Raw genomic sequence first — 26,172 nt, forward strand, 5'->3', positions numbered from 1 at the left:
AAATCGCCTGTTAGCTGAGAGGTGGAAAATTGTTCAGGTCGAAACACTTTTAGCGACACGGTTTTGGGGACCTGCAGGTTTAGTTTTCGTTACGCACTGAAACGGCTCCGTGTAGTTTCTCTTATGCCAAACGTAAGTTTGCCATATATGAGTCGTAGGCAATCGTGTACGTAAGCTGAAGACGAAATTCGAAAACATGCGAGACGTAAAGTACACTTTGTCTCCATTGTACATACGAAACTTTATTTAAAAAAGTATAGTTTCCAAGTTTTTGTACTGTTCGGAGTACAAAAAAGTGCACTTTTAATTACCAAGAACGTAAAAGTGCATTTCTTAACGTCGCAGAAGCTATTACTTGAAACACGAACTGCGAGAAAAAAAATACGCATTATTCGTGAAGTTAATGTAGCGCGACATATCTATGATTTTTACGTAATTTGAAAACTGATACATAAATCTCTACATTGGATAAAGCAAACGGTTAATTTTTAGTCTTAATTACAGCGAAGTTCTTCGCCAATTTCTGAAATGAAATTTTATTCAGCATATATGAATTGACAGCAAAAAAAAAAAAAAAAAAAATCGAACCAAGTGAGCTTTTGTGCACATGCGGGATTCTCGATAATTTCTTACTATGACGAGCACTGAAAAGGGATTACCTACGCTGTCTGCTTGCCAGTAAGATACCTAAAAATATTCCAAGGAGAGCATCTGAAGGGCCCAGTCAGGTTTTCGTGTGAAATGCATCTTTCAATCGCGTCAGACTTGCTGTGCACTAAGTTTTATCTAGTCTTAGAAATAACAGCCTTGTAGATATCTGTGTTTGCCTTACAGAATTTTATCAAATATTTCAGGGGAAAACTCGAGCCGCGATAAATTCTTTAAGGTTGCTAATTACTGATGTAATTTAAAAAGTCTCTAAGAGCCCACTAAATTCAGGTGTCCGTAGGCTATATTCACGCTAGCTTATGCTTAAAGACGGTGTTAAGTAGAAGCAACAGGTTTTAAAGCACCAAGAACTTCAATCATCTGGACAAACGGTGTACTTGGTCTGGTTTATCAAATTTGCACGTCAAATCATCTAACTGTCCTCGCGAACAAAGACGTAGATTCTTTCTGAGAAAGTTTCGACACACCCTTCCATTAGCTTCAAGATGATGGACGAGATTCATCATTAGAACAAGCCAACACCATGCTAATATTTGATCGAATGTGAAGTGCAACTTGTGCGTACAAGATGATCGAATTCACGAATGACGGATCGAGCGATGATTGTGGTTTGGCACGAAGCAAATGCGTATCTCTTGTTTATAACAATAAAACGAAATAATTCGTGGCAATTTTTTCATAGTCTATTGTTCTGGGCAGAGGTGATCCATTTTTTTCATACGCTTTCTGTGCCCGCTGATGAGTGGGGATCAGCCTGGAGTCAATCCTTTGAACGAGGAAAAGTAAATATTTTGAAATAAGGAGATACATGGAAATTTTCTCGATGCGGAAGTGAAAACATAATATTGCAGTGTGTACGCATGGATGCAGACGCCTAACGGCTCTTTCCTTACTGGATCTCAGCGCAGCGATGGGCTCAGCATTGAAATATTGTTTGGCATGAGTTGCCAAGACAAACACCAATGTGCGGTGATGAACGTAATACAGTAGAAGAAAGTGCGTCTACCCCCTTTGCGGTACTATTGAATAACTGCCATAAGTTCGCATGATGTACAAGCCCGTGGTGCAGTGGTTGTTATTATTTATGACATTAAGTAAACACGAACGGAGTGAATGCCCGTTCGTGGCGTACATATCGCAGTCTGAAGTACGGCAGATTTTCAAGTATGGTGAATAAGACCAAGTAAAACGTTGGTGCGAATACGTGTAATAAAAACCTCCATGATCCGTCGATGAAAATTATTGCTGACTTAATGTCGATGAAATTTTCTCAAAATGTAATCTTTGGCGATGTATGTACATACGTACAGTAATGTTCATTAATGACTTCCCTTTTCGGCTACCTTGTTTTCGGTCCGAAACAAAATGCGACCTCCATTCTATACAAATTACGTGACAATGACTAGCGATGTAGCCGACGTGAGTGATTGGGACTTCTAGAAAATTTAGAAACTTTCCGCAGAAACGGATCAGGCTTTTCGAACTTTACTGTTATGTATCGAAGTGATTTCTTCTTCGTGTACAAAAGATAATCATCTCCTATCGTTAGTACAATGCAAGTGCTCAATGAATAGTAAATAATTGGGGATTATCTTTTTCAAGATGATGTGTTAAAAATTTCTCAGTGCGAGAAGAATCAAATTTAAAGTGACATGTAGAGGGTAAAAAAGTATGTGAGACTATCTCTCAAAATTGCATTAGATAATTCCTTTCATTATTCCGATTTCATCAAAAGATAATGGAATAAGGATTAGGATTCATAAAGGTGTAACTTATTGTTAGGCAATTTTTGCCAATACTACGTAGGTACATTTCACTGATGAATTTCACATTTTCACTTAGCTTGACAAGTAGCCATGAATCATTTATATCAATCTGTCCGCATATAAATAGGATGAAAATCGTGGATTTACGTTTGCTGTATTCCCCGTGAGTAATTACAGTAATGGATGTAAAGAAAAGTAGCTTATTATGTCTCCGAAATAAGCTGTCGTACGGAGTGTTTGGTATTTAATCGCCCCAGGTGAATATTTTAGCCATGAAAACAGATAACGAGTTGTGTATAAAACTGGAAGAGTTTTAAGGGAAAAAGATGATGCTGACATGGGTCGAATTTTTGAACTAAATTGTCTTACTTTGGCGTTGTCACACGCGATCACTTATGAAAGTCCTGTGATCATAATTCGAGATCCAAAGCAAAATTGCAAAGAATATTACCATACCAAATTCGCCAATTTTGTATCCGTGCAATAACATTGGAATTTTAATAATTATTTTGCTGTCTTTCAATTTTTTTCTGATCTCGCTATCAGTTACTTACATTAAAAATACGAGTTTCCTATCGGAATCAAACGTGACTTAGAAAAAGTTGATCCAAATAAATGTCAGCTTTTTACCTCGAAATCCCACAAGTTTGTATCAAACTTTGTCTTGTATCTCTTTTCATTGCTAAAATATTTGCCTCGGACGAATAATACCGACCACCCTGTATACGTTACTCATGTAGTTATACATGTATACAAGTTCACAAAATTTTAAAACACCTCGTTCAATATCTGCTTAAAAAATATCAGCCTATTTTCTGCTTGTCACGCTCCAATTAGGTCTATCTCTCTCATCACTGTGTTGTATTTTAACGCGTGACATAACTTCGGGCCGTAATGACCTCGTCTAATTTGCAATGGATTCTACGGCCACATAAATATTTACCATATGGCTAGGTGCTGGATCAAGGTCTTGGCACATTGGTAGAATTCCGCAAATCTGAAGTACGTTGAAGAATGTGGGCTTAAAAATTTTTTAAAAGAGATGCTGCTGACTTGGTACAAGCCTTTCAATATTTAATTTTTTTGATTTGACAGCACTGATGTAACTAACGATAAGGAGACAATATTTGACATTGGGGGCTTAATGATAACCAGAAGGTTAAAGATTGATGTAGGAATTTTCATTCAGATCTAAAAAACATCAGTAATTCGTATTTCGTATTACTTTAATGGATAAACAAAAAACTTAGGTCTACCTTTCAGTGCAAAGATGCGTAAATACAATTACGCTAAACTGTCGAGATTCCTATTAATTTCACCCTCGAGCGCACACGAGAGGTCTGGAATACGTGAGCAAAATGTAAAATTGACATGGGGTACCTGTGTGTTCCTAACGCAAAATCTAAACGAACAAAAAATTTTAGGCGCACACAAATTATCTTATAACATTCAACCCTGTATTAGGAGCTGATCCTCACTTCAGTCAGTACATGACGCAATGTATTATTATAATTCGATTCGAAATTGAAGGAAACGTCTTTGCAATACTTTTAATGTTATTAATTCGGTTCATTTTTCATATACCGAACGGTATGACTTCATTTCCAATGGATGTTTGGTGAGCAACATCTAGTCCCTTGCTTATCCATCCACATGCGATGAAAATTTTCTAATTTCTTTCAAATATGCACAAAGCCGAGAAATATTTTGTTAGGAAACTTTCTCTTTTGAACTATGATATTGCTTTCAGAAACTCGTCGCAAAAAATGTAAGTGAATATACACTTGAGTTCCCGAACAATCGGTACAACTTAGGGAAACGTGGAAAATATTACATGTTCTTGACGTTACGTGTACAAAAACTTTCCAAACGGGAATTTTACCCTGTGGATATGTCGTTGACTCTGTCATTACCATTGAGAATTTACGTAAACACTACCAAAAGTTATACCTCCACCTCCTGGCTCGAGTTATAAAGCAGAACTTGTTACGTAAACGTACTCGATCACACTTTAGGCTGGAGTCTTATGGCACGTGAATTATTTCGCAAGAAATCCACTGAAAGGCGAAGGCATGCAAGTGATAGTATGATAAAATGATTAATATTTGATCCTGCAACAATGATGCGGCCTGCATAGAACTCCAGATTGGCTCTGATTTTCACACATGTCACTTGGCCGAAAGTCATGTCGTACCCTGGCTCTTGATCTACTAATTTAATCCCAATTTCCAAGTTAATTCTCGTTGGGTTTGCATATCACATTCAATCTCCATTGTTATCGAGGCCTAAGCGCATGTGAAACTGAGCCATACAACGTAATGTGAGAACAGGAATTTGAATGGAGCCTAGGGTATAATGAATTGGTGTAATATATTATCGACGGTGGTAAGAGACATAAATTGTTCGTAATTTTCATTCGCCTTATCACCGAATTCTATTTCGTAAACTAAGAATTGATTCAAACCTTGACATTGCGGACCATTCTGTAGCAATTGACCATGCGTACACGTGAAAGATACACTATGAATGTAAGTATGTTATTCTGCAGTATCCATCCACCACAAATGGTATTGCAAGTTTCGTAAAAATAGTCAGCGAAATTTATTTTGAAATCTGTAACCTATATAAATAATATGGTACTTGATACAGCTTTTTTCTCTCGGTATACCGGAAGCCCAATCTCAGATGAATGGCTTTTCTTCAACTCGGAAGATATTTCATTTGATTCTGAGAGAGGACGAATAAATTATAGACACATAACGATGGTCACTAATACATCCTCTTCTTGCCCTGCACCACAACCCAACGGCCAACATTTGACACGAATAAAGTTTCCGTTGACAACAAAGTTAGTGAAAGCTTGTTTAACAAACATACCGAATATATCAATATACATATACTGAGATGCATCCGTATATAATATACTCTAATACACGCATGTTGAGTCTTGTGCGTCGTAGTGCCGGCATAGAAAGTCGATTTTCTGATTGTGTAAATCGAATGAAAGAAAATAGAGCTGTTGTGTTAATGAGAACACCGAATGCCGGAAAGATTGTCAGAGATGATCCTTGGACGATACGATGCCAAAGCAGCTTATATCTATGGGACGATCAGCTTACAACCGTTGCCTTGGGCATTTGAAGAAAAAAACATAGAATGCGGTGATTTCAACATCAAAGGAAAAGCAGAAAAACGAAGTAAAGAAGATACAACAGTAGCTACTGGAAAACCAAGGAAAGAAGAGAGAAGATATTTCAGTACTCGAGGGTCGATCAGAGAAAGCTGAAAAGGCAAGTGACAACAGTGTTAGAGGTTGGGGGAACACTTTTGAATGAAACATGTTTGACGAACTTAATACCACCTTACATTCGAAATGGCAATATTGCGCATGATCTGCTCGATGGAGTTCAAACTGTGACTGAAAATTTAACCTCTTTTTCAGTTGACTTTAATGTGTGTTCTAATGATGATAACTATGCTTTATTATACAGGTTTGAAAAGCTTGAAGAATAAGCTTCAACGATTCCAGCATGAATTTAAAAAACCTTGATTAGTTCACGAGTAATTTTACTTTTAGCGAAAACTGAAATTTTTCCATAATAAATAAATGGGAAATAAAAATTCTAAAAAAATCGCCTGTTACACTTGAGCTAAAAAGCTCATCTTTTGCATGGGTTTTTTTTCTATCAAGCACTAACATTTGAGAGGGTGAAAGTGAAATTTTTTTTCTCTACGAACCACTAATGTATGTTATATATATATATATATATATATATATATATATATATATATATATATATATATATATATGTAGTCGTGCGGGATTCGAAGGCGGCATTCTGAGCAGTATTCGCCTACGCTTACGCTATACAAACATAAACATATCCCTTTTGCTAATGAGCGGCGAAGTGGGGGATACGGGACGATAGTACCCGATACCAGGGGTCCTTCTCAAACGTGGCCGCAGCTAAGGCGGTAGATTTCTGATCATTCAGTCAAATTCGGAATCTGGGACAGAGAGGTTGTCTCCCTCAGGACCCAGAACCGCGGTGGCTCGGATATTGTGTGAGTGATTAGTGACTTGTGCGGATTTACTCTTGGTTACTCGAGTTGTTTGGCGCGTCGTCAAATATATTGTTGTGCACGCAATCGTGTCCCCTTCCCTCCCCCCCCCCCCCCCCTACCGATCGTCTTAAGAATCCCCCACTCCAGTCTCCCCGACATCTATAATATATTTGTTTCGACAAAGTGGTGAAGTTGCGAAAGTTCAAGTTCCTCGGTGAGTACTTCACATCAAGCCACTTGCTCATGGCGCTCTTCGAAATAGATCGGCTGGTTCACATATTATTATATTGTCTACTGTCATCTGCGTACAGGTATTACTTCAAATTTTTTACATCTTTAATCTCAAACTGACACCTCGCGCAGCAGCACGAATTGTTGTATAGAAGTTGCAGGTTTAGTCGCTAGAGGCACATTTAGGACTTTCAAGTGTATGTGTGTTTACATTTGTGTGTTTACGTTTACGAATATAATTCAGCACACGATATTAACTTTAGCCAATTAGATCGGACCCAGCCGTTCATAAGAAGGGTATCCAAGACTCATATCAATTATTTCGCGAGAAAAATTCTATAGAAATATTCGAATTTGCAATTTCTATCGAACTGCTCTGTCAAATAAATGAAAACGTGACTGTCGGTTTGATTCTCGACGATTTGCTCATTTACTCATCCAGATCACTCACTTCTTGTATCTTCATCGCTAATTTACGAATCCCTTGTCAACCCAGTATCTATCGCTTTAAGCAATATCAATACCGCAGTACATTCATGTCCTCTTTCTATGGTGTTTTTCTGTGATAACTTTTTATGCCATAATTTTTACCCTAACCATCTTAAACTCTTTGAAAGAATTACTTTTCCGGGCTTGACTTTTGGTTTTTTAAAGAAATTAATAACCATATATACTTTATGTTTATTTCAGATTTTGTGAGTGCAATGAATATATAAGAGCAGACGGATTCTGGTCATTGAAACGGTTAATGACGCGTTGATTGCGTAAAAGTAAAATTAATTAGCTTGATTGCGCAGAGACCTGCGGAATATAACAGAAGTTCAAAAATCGAACACTGATCTCGTTATTATTGAAATTGCTCGCAATTTTCGTATACTGCATATACCGTATGTAATCAATAATCAATCACGCCCCTCTACAAACGAATTCAACGTATTTCATCGCATTTTCCCAGACAATTCCCACTTGGTGCTGGGGTTCTGCTACCTAATAATTTATCGATGAATTATTTTGCCCAACCAAATTAAAGTAAAATTCTTTGTTACTAAAATTAGGAATTGTAATTCGTACAGTGAATGGCGATAGGAAGCTCTACGTAATTTATTCACTTGTAATTACGGTTTCACGTTATGTACTCCAGTGAAGAAAGTATTTCCAATTTTAGTTTATCGTAAGCGAGTGTATTTTTGACAAATCAACAAATCTGTTAGAATATATGTAGATACAGTAGAGCCTCGCTACACAAGCACACGCGTGTCGTCCGAAGGATGTTTAAAGACGGTTTATGTACGAAAAATATGTCTTTCAATTTCACTTACGGGATAATTCAAAATGCAATAATTTCAAATCCAAATGTTCGTCTATTCTTGATACCATATCAAACCTGTCGATTTCTCTCAAGGAATTGATGTAAGAATAAAGAAATTGAACAAGCAGGACAGATCGATCTTTTTCATATTTATATGATGTATTATGTATTTTCGCATTATACCGAAGTACCTCACTCCTATCAAATATTGCAACTTTCGCACAAAAACCATACCGTTTTTATGATCCCGCAGAAACCTTTCACGGTACAGGAAGCTGATGAAAAGACGTTGTGTTTGGCCGGTAATAAGATATATTTGAACGAGAAACGTCCATGGAAAGAATGGTAGTATTATATTTCCGAAAGATATTTCAAATGGTAGCGTTTCGTACTTTCAGAAGTTCGTTTTTCATAATTTTTTCTTATACTTCGAACCGACTCCTGATCTCTGATTATATGCAAGATATCATAATATTTCTACAACTCTACTACAAAGTGGCATTGAAATGGTTCGTAATATCGTAAAATGTCGGTCCGGAATTTCCGCTGCGTTCCTATAAAAGCGTTTACCACACTTACACTGTATTGAAGTGCACAAGTAATTAATCATTTTTTACGGACAGCTGTTCATCTCGTAAGAAGATTTCGCCACCATCGTGTACAACTAATTTAGAGGCTGTTACAGCACCTGTGGAAATCACCCAAACCCTCATGAAAATCCCATGACTTAAACGCGTGATTTCCCTACAAATTCCCTCACAAAAATTCGATTACCTACCCAACAATTTCTATCCTCGTTTCCGTCATACGTATACCTGTTGCGAACAGAATAACCTCATTTGATTTTATTCATCATTTTTCAACGTCAAGTCCAATGATGTAATTTTGTTTTTACCTGCTTAGTGTAGCGTATAGCCATGCAACTAATTGTCAAAGCCATAGTCTCTTAATACATTTCGGTTGCGAATCATTCAGAATTGTTTCGTTTCGGTTCCAATTTTTACGTCATATTTGGCGAACATCACACGCCATCATTAAACTGAAACCCTAAAGTTTTTACGTTTATTCATAAACCTTTTCCGTTTCATTCAAGAACCTTTACCTCAGATTTTTCCACCGCTGAAGCATTATCCAAAAACACGCGACCAACTCGAGGAATCACCGCATAACGAAGTCTCCGGTTATTCGGAACAAATCTCGGCACCAAAGCTTTGGCGTTTCGGTGAGACTTGAATCGAAACCACGGTCTTGAAAACAAGTCCCACAACTCCGCTCAGGTTTCGGTGGTGGGGGGTCCCCAAAACTGTTTCAAAGTTCGTTGTGAATTTCCTCGGTAGGGGTGCTGTGGTTCCGGTGGAAAGTTAGCACATGCGATACAGACAGGGAGAGAGACAAAGGGAGAGGGTGCAAGGAACAAAGAGAGCATACCTGCTCACACGATACCAGCGCAACTCGTGGCAAGTATATCACCTAAGTTCAATCCAATTTCGGGGACGTCGTCTACTACCTAAGTTCTGAGACTAGTATACAAGATCTTGTCCGTAACTACTTGGGAAAAACTCGTGTAACCTATTCGAAGGAGAAATATGGGTTCATGTTTTAGCTGGTCTGCAGGCACGAGCTTCACGTAGTTGATTGGTCAGAGTAATAATATCAGAATTAGAATCTGTCAGTGCACCTTTGAACTTACTTCAACTTCAAATTTTACCCAAATTTTCAGACAAGTATGACCGGAGAAACGCGTTTGGCATACTAGGGTTCATTGGTACTACATAACAGGGCACAGTTATTCATGCCAATTAACAAATTTCTGATTTAAATAGTTTTACAATTACGGCATCAGCGTGCGACGCAAAGATAACGGAAGGGTATCTTTAGGCAGTACGAAATTATGTGGATTACTGCATTAAAAATCCTTGCTCGAGTTTTATACCTGAGGAGTTTAGTTAGAATTTGACGTATCTTGAATTATCTCATCAGCAAGCTGTGAGATCATGCAATATTCATGTCACATTATATCAGGGTTATGGTGAAGAAAGCTGTTCTATGTTCAGATAATTCATGTTGGTAACATATGTGAATGAATCTCACTCCCCGTATACAACGAACTTCTACGGAACTTATGTGGCTGAATAATCGTCGTGTCAAAATGCTTTTGAAAACGATACGCTTACTTACATACAAGATTCCAAGTCGATTATATACTAGAAAATTTATGAGCGCAAACAGAAATTTCTTCCTTATTTATACAAATCGAATTTTGCAATTTTCGCTTACTGACTTCTTAACGTGCGATGCTGCTGAAATTGCAGCAGGATCCGGTGTAAATTTTTTTACATGACAGCGTGTCTTTGGTATGGATACAGGATGTAGAAAACGGTTGGGCATCGCTATCTGTCAGAGACGCCAATCTTAGCAGTAAAACACACACTGTGATTTCATCTAAACAGGAAAACTTGGTGGTGCTGTGTACATAACAGGTGAACGTATTGCGTTAACGATGCAAGGAGCATACGATACCAAACTAGGTCGAATTTGCAGGAAAGTTGGAGTGTTAATTAAAAGTTTGCGGAAGTCTGAAAACCTGTGAAATCTTAGGGTGCAGCGCTTCGATAGTATAATTATTTTGAATACACTTCACAAATAGAACACTCGAAGTCCGGTATTTTGAAATTATGATTTCCACTTTATACATACATGCATTCTTGTTTTTAACCTTAATTTTAAATTTGGATTTTCGGATGCACTTTTAAACTTTTATTATACTAATTTTGCAAAAAGAATGACTAAAAACTGACCATTTGACAGAGATATAGAGACAGTTACTGTTCGTATAGTACAGAGGAGCTAGCGACTAGCCCTAAAAGAATTACAAATTAGAAATGAATCTGCAAGTCGACTCATTTTTAATATGATTTTGACAAACCTTTTACAAAAAAAAAAATTCATTTCTATCTAAAACATTTTTAACGAAGGTATTCTAATGAAATCAAAATTCACTCACATCAACAAAGACCGATTGTTAATATCAATCCATTAGATTTTCATAAGTATCCCGAAGACACAGATATATTAATCAGATTTTTTATCTTCTAATTTTCGTTCCCTACCATCGTTGTAATAACTTCTATGACGAAGTGGAAAAATAAATTATCGATAATTCTAGAGAGGTTTGCTCTGTTGAAAGTTTGAAAAACCGCCAGGGTACCGTTTGCGAAATGAGAGTGATTCAGGTTTGCGAAACATCTAAATACCTCCAATTAGTCGTCCAATAAATCATTATTCATAAAAACGGTACTGAAAACGAAATAGGGACATTAAGGTGATGTGATACTCCTTTTTCAGTAACAAAAACTGTTATCTGAATTCCTCGGAGACGATTTATCTTTCGGATAAAAGACCAGAACAGCCAACTGCGGAAATTTTTGGCTCAGTTTCCTGTTGATTGGTGAACGATTAATTGGACCACGATACAAAAACATAAACTAATATATACATAAGTCCGTAAGGGTTACACATAAAGATAAATAAAAAATATTTAAATAATTGGTGGCGACCTCTGAATATTTTCTCACTTCCTCCAGATCTTACGACAATTTTTTTTCAGTATTTATCAAAAATTTTTCGTGTCGCACATTAAAAAAAAAGGTTCAAAAATGAACCACCCTAATACACGTACTAAAACCAGAATATGATTGCATCAAAATTTTATTCTTTGAGCTGTCAATATTTACTACTTTTGAGTTGTGTTATTCCACTCGGTAAAAATTGAAATGCATTAACGTAGAATCCACAAGATACATTGTTGTTATTTTGTTGAAGCATGTCACAAATCTCAATTTATTATTTTTGCTGTACGCCACATTTACAGCAATTGGGCCGAATCTTTGTTGTGAATTAATCGTATTTCGTATCTCGAATGGATAAAAATATTTAGATTTTTAGCTCAACTGCTGTTTATGAAGTTATTGTTATTAATTGCTATACAGGGCGTCCTATTGTTAACAAACCAGCAGAATATCTAAGAAATAAGCAGCTTTATAGAGACTAATTTGAATTATTTCGTACAAAATCTTCATCTGAGATGTTTCTATTTGTGCTTGACATTTTTTTTTGATCATGACATTAAATTTGAAATTACGATGCAGACGTAAGTTGCTAAGCTATCGACTGCGCATTCAAAAAATAATTGAGCTCTAATAGCTGGCGAGATTGTATAGCAAGAATCTTTTTCGTCTTTAAAGCAGCGAAGCTAACTTACAATATTTATTTATTCATTCGTTCATCCTCTTTTTCATTTTTTGCCATCACACTTGACACTATTTGTCAATTTGTCTCTACAACGGCGAACGTTTAAAATAGTTGGGCATATTCTTGAGTGAAATCAATTTGGACTCTTAAGAAAAATAAAAAACAAGAATGTTTTGCATAGGGCGGAAAATATTAATATATTAGAAAGAAGCAAACAGTGTAATGTACTTACCTTCCAATCGATTGAACGTTAAATGACTTTCCCGGATATATGAGTAGGCATTGTTCCAATTACTTTAGCAGCAGAAAAGGGATTACATCCGCGGCCGAAAAAGAAACGCGATCGCAATGAAATCTGCAAAGCTTCCCTCCACCTCTGGTAAACACGAGGCAAGTTTAACCATGAAATACATGGATCCTCTCGGTGTACACACACACACACACACACAGCCGTTTCACCCTCATTTCTAACAACCGGGTATACAAAAAGAGGATGAGCTCATTTATTAGCTCGAGGTACGGGTGACGTAAACAAATTGTTAGCCGACACATGTTGTTGCTCAGGGATTGATACGGCCTGCGAGTTAATAAGCGCAATCCACCCACGCCTATACATACTCAATCACTTCGGTCGATCGAGTGCACCGAGGAAATATCTATATGCAACAAGTTGTAAAACTATGGCTAACTGAGATTCAAACTTTTAAAGGGAATACCGCTGCGATTCGAGAAATGAGCTCGGCGACTAGTCTGTTTGTTGATCTGTGAAGCGCAATGGCTGAACACTTGTCTGGCAAAGCAACCCTCGCTTTGTTAACTTTCGAGCACCTAATACATTTCCTACGTGTCAAAGTGACAAGAACGCAATACAGAGAACAATGATCATACGGGCACAAGGAAATAATTGACTCAAACCGTCGTCTATACACCTAAAGTCTCTTGAACTTCTCAAAAAGCGATCGTATGCGCTGAATACCCCAATGTAGCTGTTTGTTTTTTCGCAATGTACGATATACCTAGTTCTTCGCTAAAGGCAAGCAACTTATCCAAGAAAAACTTCATTTTTAATTGCTATTTTTGATGTTCTAAATAATTGGCATAGTGAGAACAATGACTTGTGGTCCTTGCTGTAGTGGAAAACGATAGAACTATTTGATTAATACTGAAAATGATCAATTTTTTGATTGAAACACTTTGAAATCGGTCAAGATATACTTCGATCGCATTATTCAACCCAAAATATAACTCTAGTTAGGATCCGTTATTATACAAAAAAGTACTAACACCCAATGGGAGCAAACAAAACTTTTTTCAAAAGTTGCTCATGCTCATACAATGGTACGGATATGTTAGATTCGTCCGTGGAAGCGATAGTGACCCAGGAATTGTGGCCAATTGATATAAACCTGATCTGCAAAATGTTCGCTACACCAAATCCAAATGTTTACTGTTTAATCAAGTCTGTGTCTAGTTCCAATGGAGTTTCGACTCACATATTATTTATCTATTTATTCCGTACGTAACGATCACTATACTTTGTAATCAAAACCTTAAGGGAGATATCGCCTCATTACCGATGGAAAGTCAGGAGCGATGGAGATATCAGCTTCTTGGCAGGACTTATCTATCCAGTGACGTTTTCCAAGGGGGTTGTCTGCGAAAACATCCATCACCCGTAACCGTCGAAGCGATGGCCTCGACTGCATGATTTCTCCCTAACCCAGTTTCGCTTTGATCATTTTTTTACATGTCGTATCGGTATGTGGAGGTGGTAGAGGAACGGTTCGTGCGGTGGTCTTGATGGACCATTATTGAATATCGCACGTTCAAGTTGAAAACGATTCACATGAAGTGTGTATGCCGACGTAGAGGTACCGTAAAGATATTTCTCATGCTTGAGATAAGGCAGTTTCTCAATACAGAGACATCTTGAATGCATTATGCGGAAAATGCAGTTTCTTTGCAAAGCAAAGGAACAAGCTGTATTCGGTGAAGTGTGCTTTTGAACTAGAGTGAAAAGCTTTGTTCAATTGAGCAACAGTCTTGTTACTTTTTTTTTCGCAAACGTCTGTCGTTTCGTTTGAGTTCTTTATCAGTTCGAAGAAAGTCAGGATATTGAAATGCCTTTGGGTCAGTGGTATGTATTAACACAATGATAATGTTGAAGTGATAGTGATAGAAGAAAAGATTGATATCCGTGACGTACTCAACGTAACGACGCGATTCTAGGAACAATCGTCATTTTGCGATTTCAGGATTGTGTGAAATGCAGTAAACCGCATAACGAAGCCAAACGTAAAACACCTTCGAACTTTTTCTCAAGTGGCAAAATGGTGGTTTTCTTTCAGTGCTTCATTAGGTTATCGGTATTGGTCAGTTAAACTTGGTAATCGAGGAAGATTGCCAAAATCTCACATCTGCTGTAACGTGTTATTCATTTCACGAATGACACGGATGTCTAACGGACGTTACACGATATTTTTGAAATACGTGTGGTCAATTTTGCGGAGAATTCCTAAGACCTCACAGCTCGAATAATTAAAATACAATTAAGTCTTTACACTTTTTACGTAAATACATTATTATGTACTGTATATGTAACCAAATTTTCGGTCATACATTATTCCACCCTTGGAACTATGATATAACTTGTGTGTTTCATTTATCTCGGTTTCCTTCATCGCACCCGTAGCGTGCTTGTCAAACGTATGAAAATTGGCCGTACATGTGGGGAACGGAGTTCAGTTTTCAGAAATATAATTATATCCATTTTGTGTACTGACGTTTACAACCATATTAAAGCCATACTGCTTGTATGCTCTACGTCTTCACTGTAACGACAAGTATTATAATTTTATAATCGTATACGACTGGAACAAAAATATTCAATCTCAGTATACATACATACGATATATCAAATTGACGTGCGATTTAGGGAAATTTGTGGCACAATTTGAGCAAGTCGTTTCGTATGAAGCAGTATACGAGGATTGTGATGAATGGAAGGTACGAAGGTTCCTGAAAGGTGATATTCACCGGGAACTGAAGCATCATAAATCCTAGGATCGTGACAGTTTGAATTAACGCGAATCGTGCAGAAAGGAGTAGAATCGTAGGTACGTCAATTCACTCCAGTTATAACATTCGTACTCGGTACATTAAAACGTGATACGCAGCATGTGCGTAATGAACAAATACTGCGATTAAAAGACCATTTCTTACGTTCGTTTCCAGCATGGGTATTAAAATGATAACTTTAATCACTGGGCAAGTTATTTCACGTTTGCTTGTTCCGAAAAATAATAATTGATATCGAACTTTCACAAACATATTGATTGTTTCGTTGAAAAAATATATTCTTTAAACTTCCAAGTAGATAATTCTTGCCATAATATTTACTATGAATCATCCCTTTTGAATTTTTTGCTAGATTTAAATTAAATACTATTTACAAATTTCACTTAGCCATCACATACCACACCTATTTTTTTGGGACATACTTTCTGCTATAAAATACTACAAAACACAACGGCAACGTATTAATTACTTGTGTAGCGGGTTGTGGCGAGATAATTACATTGAATACGTCTCATTCATTAGCGTTGCCTCTGGGGGGAGATCTGTACGTACGTGTATGAGTTGAATAACGAAAATTGCTCTATCTGACTCAGTCGAACCCATATAATTTTACGTCAGTGGATAATTGAAAATCCACACACTAGAATTTCGCTAGTACTAACGAATTCCAATTTGCAGAATTGAATGCGTCAAAAAATGCATGATTCAGGTATATGCTACGAAATAACAGTATAATGGGTATCATAGTTGAAGAGAAGTGTATGTATTACTGAAATTATAAGAAAGTGGGATGAAGAAACAGTTTTGTGAAATTGAAGTTGTCAACACTACATCTTTTGAAAATTGACTCATTGATCTGGTTATTTAATTTACTGCATTCTCTATTTAATTTTGTCCCGTTAACATCAATTAATGATCGCAACAGTTACGACAAACCATAGTACGAGTAACCGCATTCAAAGAGAACTTTAACACGTTAGATCATCCGGTTACAGCTACAAAATTCATTTTCATCCTGTCCTCATGACAATAATTTTCAGTTGTGGTAATAATTAAAATATTTCCAAGGACTTGAGAGTAAAAATAATATTTCATTCGGACGTCGCATATTCTGAGTCAGTAAGTGTTTCACGAAACAGATTTGGTGCGAATCTAGAAAATATCACATTTTCTGGAATATAATGTACAGTTGTTAAGATAAAGTATCGAATGAAACATTAAATTGGTTGAATTGCGGTATACGTAATAGAATAATGTATGTTTTCACTCATGACACATAATTTTTTTTCGCAGTCGTCGATCACCGTTTGCTTTAATTTTGGTAATAATAGTTCTAGTAATATCCATTTTATACAACTAATCAAATACTCCAAATAAAAATCTCGTATTATTGTTCATCCATGAAAATATACCGGACCCGAAAATCGACGCTGATTATGCTTGAATTTTTACATTTAATAAAGCTAAACCTCGTCTTACAAGAATAACCCTGTCTTCTCTGATTTCAATTCTTTTCTACGATGAAAACTTGATATTATATTTCATAGCAAGTTCAGACTCACTCTGTCTACAGGCACTGGCGAAATTTCGTTGCACGGGCGAATTAGCCCCATATTTCCGCTCTAGATAATTGAAGTTTGTGCGGATTATTGATTTGTTGCGGTTGAAGAATTACCATTGTCAATCCCACCGTGTTCGCCGTTCACGTGAAAACCAAAATCAGGTATTCGTAAATTGTCAAGAAATTGCGTATTTTGCGAATCGACGCGTGTCATTTGCCGAAAAAGCTGCGCTGACGATAAAAACTTGACGGAAGTTGTGATCCGTTTTGGAATCGCTTGATGTTGCTTATTTTCGCGTAACGCCATTACACGTGTAAGCTTTGGTTCTGCGAAACATTTTGCGACGCATCAGTTTAGCCCAGGGCTTTTCAAAACCCTGAAAGCTTGCCACTGCGAACCCGATTCGCTGACCTGTTTCTACGACCTCAAAACCTCAGGCCCATTAGCATTGCAAGCGCCGTCTCTAAATTGCCCAAAGCGGTGGCCTAGCCTCAGATTAACCAGTTCATCTCGAACTCTGATCTCTTGGACGACTTTCAATCTCGGTTTGGGAAGCACAAACACCAGCATACATAACAAAAGTTATCGAAGCAGTATTGTGTTAGTAGTAATTGCGTTGATTTTCGTTTCATTGAAATAATGGAAAGCTGTGGTCCTGGTTTCGTTCACAGTTAGCTCGGATCCGTGCTTTACGTGATTAGACCGAAGTTGGAGCAGACCCTTTTCAACTATTCATCAGGGTTCACCGCTCTATCCTCAAAGTTTTTCACTGGTGTTTGGATCCAAGATTTTTCCGAAATGTCTTGAATTCCGCAAAGGTCGTCTCTCTGTTTCAAATACGTTGATTTACGTACGAACTACTTCATTTTTATGAAACAAACGCGACAATGGCTCGTATCAATAAAGACCTGCGAAACGGACATGCTTAGTAGACCCGCCATTAACTCCAAGAACATCTGGTACGAGTAATTAATTATAGGGTGATTATTGCTGTCAATAGCACAGTTTTTGGTTATTGAAGAATTAAATTAGTTTCTTTGGTTAGCTACGTTCTTTCAGTTGAAGAAGGTCCTAATGCCAAGTCATTGATGCGCTAGCCTAGAATTATTGCAAGAATCACTAGAAATTACTGTGGAAGTGATTATTATCAGAGAGAACTTCGAAGCTAGAGTGCTATACGGAACACAGCAATTTTTCTGGCATAGCCAACGTTGTTTCAAATTTGTTGTGCGTTTTTTTGTCGAGTTACATTAATCATCACAGGCGAGGGAATCATCGTAGAAAGATTTTCGGTAACAGCATTCGAACGGTGAATCGTAAGCTTTCTAATCACATACCCAAAAATCAAATCCGTTTACTTTCACTTGAAAATCATCAATTTAAATTTGAAGTTTCCCTGGACGCAGCTTGCGTAAGAATGATTTCCGAGAAAATTTCTCAAACTGAGAACCGACTCGTTCGATACAAACATGAAGTCAAAAGTTTGTCCAGAAACTAGCTGGCATTCGAAACAAGTAATATCTGACACCGGATTCTCAGTTGAACGATGTAACCGGTGTTACCATCTTTGCGAGTTGCTGCTCAGGTCATTCTCGATGCGTCGTTGGGGATTTGAACCCAAGTCCTTTCGTTCCATATTTCCACACGCTATCGCAAAGCTTCTATAACCAACTGAGCTCCTTCTCTTCTCGGAGTTTGTGCTGACTCGGCTTGTATATGATAGCTCATTTCGATCGGAAATAAGCGTTCTGCAAATTGTCCGAAGGCAAATGTATTTTGTAACAAAAACTTTCAATTACGGAAAATGGTATCGGGATTGTCATTATTCAATAGAGACCTCAGTAAGGAACATCTGAATAATGCAATTAAAAATTTTCGCAAGTGATTTGCAAAGAATCAAATCGCGGGCCCAAACGGCTTTACGTATAGATAGAAACTGTTGGAAATATACAGAAGACAAAAGCTGAATGAAAACTTTTCACTGCTATCAACTAACATAGTAAACTCTAGTTATCTACTTTTGTCGCTGCGGTTCTGTACTGACAATTAATGGGAATTCACGGGACGTCAAAAATTTTCAAGATTTCATAAACTGTTGCACATCGGACATAAGAGAGGTTCATCCCTCGAATAGATCAGTAAAACTTCATGTTTCAAATTCATCTACCATTTTCAACGATAATGAGCCTACCTGATTTCCTTATTTTCCGAATCATTTATTTCGACCACTTTATTCATGTAATGAGAGTCCGCGGCTGTGACTGACAATCTGCCTTACTTGAAAAATGATAACAATTAACAATTGGAATTTGATACTCCAATTTAATTCGCCATTTCCAACGATAAGTAGGTGTTTTTGATTTTTTCTTTACTTTACTCTTGTGAATTCGTATCCGCGGCTGAAACTGAAAATCTACCTTGCTTTCAAAACAATAATCGGATAATTAAGCTTCACATTCGGTTTAATCCCCCATTTCCCACGACAATTAGCATTTCCCGATTCTTTGAAAAATTTGTCTCGACTACTTTACTCGTGTAGTTCGAATCCGCCGCTGGGGATAAGAATCTACCTTACTTGAAAAATAATAACAATCGAACCGAGGCGTCAACCACTTCGGAAAATGGCGTTCACCGAACTTGACGGTATCCTATGAAAACTTGCGTCAAATGACTAACTCGGGTTGTTCGAACGCCATAACAATACACACGTACCACAAATTGACTTCCAAGGGTCTTGTGGTTCTATCTTCAGATCCCAAGTACACACAACATACCTATACGTCAGTTATTGCGCGTTCGTTTTTGGAGAGGCTGTTACCGCCCTCGTAATCCGCCGTTCCCATGTTTAGTTACGCGGGGAAATCGCCATATACCAAATGCACACTTCATACATAGAGGTACATAGATATGCATGCATATGCATATCCACGATATGTGCTCGAGGTCGGTTTATGGAATGTACAAGATACGTTTTGTCCCATTTTCAGTCTAACTAACCCTGTATCCGAGAGTGATTTTCTAATCTGTTGCGCAATCTTTTTACGCACCCTGCACAAGGTGCATTCGGAACGAAAAAAATTCTTTCAGATTTGATTTAAAATCTATAAATCTATATGCTTCTCTTTTCACGCTATTTCCATATATTTTGTATACTACTAGGAGAAAAGCTGCCAACAGTTTCAAGTAATTTATGAAGTTATTTTGGCCCTCGAACTCCAAAAGCCGGTGTCCTAAATAACATTGCACATTCCCATTCCAGCCCGACAGCCATGACTTGCCGAGGAAACGTATGTCAATATTTTCTTTGAAAAAAGTAGCCCTAATCCTTTAGATCTAATAATACAGACACTTGAACCGTTGGAAAGTTTTACTTAATTTTACGGATAACTTCATCGCATGTCTCTTGTGATAAGAATTAGAATACATATAAGGTGATTATTAGATTATGTCTAATTGCCTTGTACATACCGAGTCATAAGCTATTGCAAATTATGAAGATTATAATGTTTTCTGAATTGAAAACAAATGTTCGATACTTGACATTACTTTCTTGGTAAGCACTGATCAGTGGACTTTTAATTTAAAATGTTAGGTTTTGATAAGCGTGATCAATCTTACTAGATTCCCAATCTCGAAAAACTTGGCCCTGAAAATATCACAGTATGTGAGTTTCCTAATTTTCATAACTTTTTTTTATTGTCTACTGATTTATGTTAAACCACGATACATAAAAAATTGTCGGAAATGTTTTGATTTGAAATGTACCGTCGCAGCTGAATATTTTAGTTTACGTTCGATGGCATTCGAAATACAATGTTGCATAAACAAAGCAAAATATATTTTTGAAATCTTGGTATTACTCGTATTTAGTGTGTTCGTTGACGGGTCTTTCATTTTTCTTCTCAGAATTGATGATATAATACAAATTTGTGCTGGATATAAAAGCTAATATTGCCAATTGCGGTAAATTCATGGGATGTCAAGGAGAGCATGGTTTCGTAAATATTGAGCTTGCGAATTTCTGAACGTATTGCAGAAGATTTGCAATATCGATTGAAAAAAAGTTAATATCGAATATCGAGATCCAAATCTTTGCGCGCGACGATGGTTAAGCCAAATTGAAACCCTTCGGCCTAGCGATTTATTCTGAATCGACGGGCTTACTCGACAAATTTTATGATTGGAAGCTGCTTCCTCGGATGATAAGGCAGAGACCGATGCTCGTTATTATTTAAAGACAGTGGAAAAATTCAATACTTGTAACGCTCACAAGGTGTGATTAATGGAATTAAAAACGCGGTAATCGAATACCTCTAAGGAAGTTTAAAGTTTCACCATCATGACAATCTGTCCGAAATGAAGGGTTCATAAAGTTGGAAAGTACTTTATACCAAATGATTAAAAGTTATTGATCATCAACGCGCCGTCAAGGTGCTGATTTATGGGTATCGTTATTCAAGTATGATGCTTGCTGACGATCTTCTCAATGATAATTGTAATAAATCTCACAATAAATTATTACAGTAATGTTTTAACCCTCTTCCGAAGTTTGTCTTCCGAAGATATTTAAGCCCAATAGCGGAATTACCTTCTTCTGGTAAATCACACTGGATTTCATAGTGAAAATAAGCAGAAAATTACTTCGAAAAAAATATAGAAAAAGCTTTGGAAAGTATCGGGACAACTTCAACCGAATGTTGTTCAACCGTTCAAGTTGAATAAAAATATGAAAATGCAAGAAAAATTTTGAATATTAGTTGACCAGAATATTACCTCTTTGGTGACAGTAGGAAAATTTTCATGAATCGAAAATCATTTCGTGAAGTCATTGGGCGTATTAATGATGTGAATCCAAAAGATTCAGAACGTTTTAACTTGAAATTCAACCACAGCGCATAAATGGAGCAATGGGTTTTGATCAATTGAAAAACTATGAAAATGTCAACTATCTAACTAATGTATCTTTTATTATTCAAATTAAGATTTAATGTAAGCAATATTATTGAGACGGTTTTAATTTTTAAAAACCATCAACCACGTGTAGTGCTGTGGAAGTGATGACCGCATGTCGGTGTATAACAATATATATAATCATTTACAAATATTGGTTTAAAATCTTAAAAATAAATCGGAAAAAGATCTTATGTTATGGAATGTAAGAAATTTAAATATTTCTTTCATTTTTGCTGCATAAATTTATAGTGATAGCCGAAAAACATTATATATTCATTCACTCATCCATTCAATTATTTACGCACAAAGTACATCGATTATCGGTAAACAGGTGAAACAGATTAAAATTGCAAATATAAAGCGTCTTTCTTTCATTCAAATCGTCTGGCGAACTTTTCTTTATTCCTTTTTAAATATTCTTTTTTCTTCATTCGTTTTCAAATAGTCTCTCACGTTAATTTATACTTGTTTCATTGAAGCTTTGTCGTTTTAATGTCTTGAACTGTCTTGTTAACAATTATTCACGTATCTTTTATTACCAGCAGAGCAGATCAACCGATTTCATCATGTAATTACATTATCGAAGATACCTCATATGGTTGATGTTTTATACATCTCTGATTTGATTATGTGAAACAAAATCTTCAGATTGATAAATTAATTCATCCATTCTCGAAGTTGAATTCTTCAGGAACAAAAAAAATAAAATAAAATAAAACACAGATATGAGGAAAAGCAATATCACACGTTGTGCTTTGACGATAATTTCGCAATGAGAGATCGCTTCCGAGAAGAGAGGTGTACATTGCGAAATCGGACACCACGTGATGTACAAGTTTTAGTCAATTTCAACTGACAATGAGTTCTTATTTCGGCTTGAGGCGGGGACATTTAAATCGTTAAACATTTTACGAATAAATTTTAAAAAAGAACTTTTAAGCGCGTTTATACCCCGTACCGTATACCAGAGTTTTATTTCACTTTTATAGGAAATCCATTCCAATATCGAGTGTCTCGTTAACGTGCCTTATAGCTGGAAGCCAGACCAATGTTCCCGCTAACTTCTGAGAGTCGATAAAAGCTCAAGACATCATAGAAGATTGTGTCATTGACTGTTGCTATAAACGGAGATAAATGACCGGGAATGAAAATCCTCGATCGTCAAGCTACATAGCGGAAGAATTTGATCAGAAATTCATTGTTATTCACGAACACTATCTTCATACGTGCCCTGTAGGTCTCAAATCTCTCATACCGCCGAGCCAACAAGTCATTTTTGAAACTATTTCCCAAGTTTTCAAAGAGAAAGGAGTGCAGCTTGACTCAAAAATCCGCACAAAATGCGTAATTTTCATTGAAACAAAAAAAAAATATGCATTATATGTTGGCTACACGTTTTGCATGTTGTCGTTTAAATCACTATTACATGTCTCAGGTATAAGGATATATTGTCCTTGAATGTTCCGTAAGCGAAACTCTGACATAAATCGATAGAGAAAATTGTATAAAACTCTCGTACAATACGCAGAATTATTAAAGTATTGATTTTTCGTTGCATGGCTAGACTATTTGAACCATCAATTAACGATGAAACGACAAAATAATAAACCTTGGAAACGGGTCCAAATTTTACATTAAAACGATTTGAGCGCAACAAGGATTAAATTTGTACCATTTTTGCACGCACATGTATAATACGATCAGGATATTCCCTTGAGTCTAAAGACAGCGGTGGAAAGTATACCTACGTAAAAAATCCGACAGACTTCTGTCGGATTCGACACAGATCCGACACAAAATCCGAAGTTATCCTCCAGGCGAGAAACAAGGATTAGAATATATGAACGGATCCTATTCGGCTCTGTCGTAAATGAACTTGGTTTGCGGCTTGATGGCCAAAATTTTATTTCGGAACGTGTCCAGTTTCTATTCCCGCGTCCCGATGAACCTCCCCTACATAAAAAATCCGACAGATCTCAACGACACTCGAAATATTTGGATCACAAATTGCAAACGAATTTTTCTTTCATTCTGTAAGTAGAAATACCGCGAGGTGGGCAAAAAGTCTGAGATTGAAAAATTTCTCAATAACGAAAATGATAACGGCGATAATAGTAACAATAACAACAATCTCAACAGCGAGCTGCAATACTAATGAGAATAATAATAATACGCACAGACGAATTCCCAGACAGACGAGATTCCCGAACAGACGCGATTACCGGAAAAACGGACAGACGATCACGTGCTTTGCTTATATAGAAGATTGTTATTTTTCTCGTTCAACGCGTTCCATGTTAGACGTTTGGCATGACTATAATGTGCCTATATACACACGTATATACATACAGCTACACATATGTACACCAAAAGGGCCAGTCCGAAAGTGTTTCTAAAAATACTCGACATCAGCTTACGAATTTATCGTATAAACTTTCGCTCAGATTCTTACCTTCGTTTCTCAAACCAAGTTCTTGACTATATTGATGAGTGACGTTCGCGCTAGACTCGATACAAGTATATTTACACCATAATTTATTTTTATATTTCCAACCCGATCTTTTTTTTTTTTTTAATCTTCGGTTCAAATCGTGGACGTGTCGTGCTAAATTTGTCGATTAACTGTATATCGATGCGAATATACGTGGAAAGGTCGTTCAATACCCGAAAATTACTATCTTGGGTCAGTACTTCATAAATTGTCATAATGAATTCGGTGAGTTTGTACGAGAAAAAGAACGAAACTTTCGCAGACTCAGATCAAACAAATTACTACATTCGTGACGTTTTTATGTTTGTTTTTTTTTTTTTTGTTGTTGATAAAAATGTTGTCAAGCACAGATCATAAACAGTTTCCGATCGGATCATAAATTTGTCGGATCGATTCGTTTTTGGTAAAATATTACTTTTAATCTGATAAAAAGCAGAAAATTAATTAGCCTAACGGCAAGAATTACTTTCAAGGGGAATTCAGACAAAATTGTAGGAAAACTTTCATCAATTTCAATTGAAATCGAAGTATATAATATTCAGTGGTTTATACTTGAGGAAAGAAAACGCCTATAGCAATAACTGAAATTGCATCTCCCTCCAACATCCACGACCCCATGGTCCTTGGATATACTCGTATGTAAGTTATCGCTCCCGTGAGGAATAACGCATGTCGTATTTCATATCACTTTTTACCAGCTCAAAAATACAAGTCAAGTTGATGATAAAAATATCAAAGGTCGAAACAAGATCACCTCAAAACGCAGAGTCTATTAGCCAAGCACTGGATGCTGAATCGAGATGTTACAAAGGGCGATGTGACGATTGCTGATACTAAAATTTGGAGAGGCTTTGTAGAGCCACCTCAGCCCGGTAATACGATCAGTCAGACAGTAACAGCCATCTCGTATCGAAGTAATTTCGTCAAGTCTCGAGTGAACGGAGAGTGGATATTGAATTGTGCGTGAGAATCGTGTGCCTGAGAAAGTGAAGATTCATTGAATACCCTGAGCTTTTGGGATTACGTCAACATCGAGAGGTAATAAAGCAATTTACTGTTTACCGCACATACCGATCAGAGCCGGGCTTATTAATTGTTCCCGTTACTCCGGCGATCATCCCTTGAAATAGTCACCCCAACTCGGTTTGAGTAGAGCCGTGCCATAGTCGCGGACACACGACCCTCGGGCCATCAGATCGAGCTAGCTGGATGAGGATCTCCTAGTTTGGTTCCGGGCTAAGTAAGCCAAATCAGACCAACTAATAGGCAAGAGATGAGGGAGCTCGGAAAACCGTTGTGACCCTTTATAACTTTGAGCATTTGCCTTCTTGATCGTAGACAGGATGTTCCGTCACACGGTATAGGCGTAGAAACGATTAGTCGAGATTTCATCGTACGATGCTATTAGTCGTATTCCTTTATCCAGGACATATCTCATCGAGTGGTAATTTTTTTGGCTGGCTTTTCTTTCGTTCTGCACACTTTTCAAAGAAGTTTTCAAACATCGGTAAAACCAGATCGGGACTGATATTGGTCCAATACTGATTTGTATTTTCAAAATTCTTGAGGAACTTTCTTTAATGTTACTCACGTGGACATTTCTTTGAGGAATTCAATTGAAACACATATTTGATTCAAGATCGCGTGCGAACCGGGTAATAATTTTATGTATACAATATTGTGATTATAACATGGCAATGGTGGTAATATTGAATTGCCGATTTAAAACCGAAATCCGGCTAAAAGTCGGGACTAGCCAGGCCCAACGCTCATTTTCCGATACTCCACAAACAGTTC

General features: G+C 37.0%; 1 protein-coding gene across 9 annotated transcripts in view; it reads right to left on the reverse strand.

Moving 5' to 3' along the window:
• Positions 1 to 26,172, reverse strand: part of LOC124180065 (transient receptor potential-gamma protein) — a 110,507-nt gene that overhangs the window by 38,947 nt on the left and 45,388 nt on the right. The gene's annotated exons all lie outside the window — the stretch shown is intronic.

The sequence above is a fragment of the Neodiprion fabricii genome, chromosome 4 (assembly GCF_021155785.1).
Source record: "Neodiprion fabricii isolate iyNeoFabr1 chromosome 4, iyNeoFabr1.1, whole genome shotgun sequence".
Classification (NCBI taxonomy): Eukaryota; Metazoa; Arthropoda; class Insecta; order Hymenoptera; family Diprionidae; genus Neodiprion; species Neodiprion fabricii.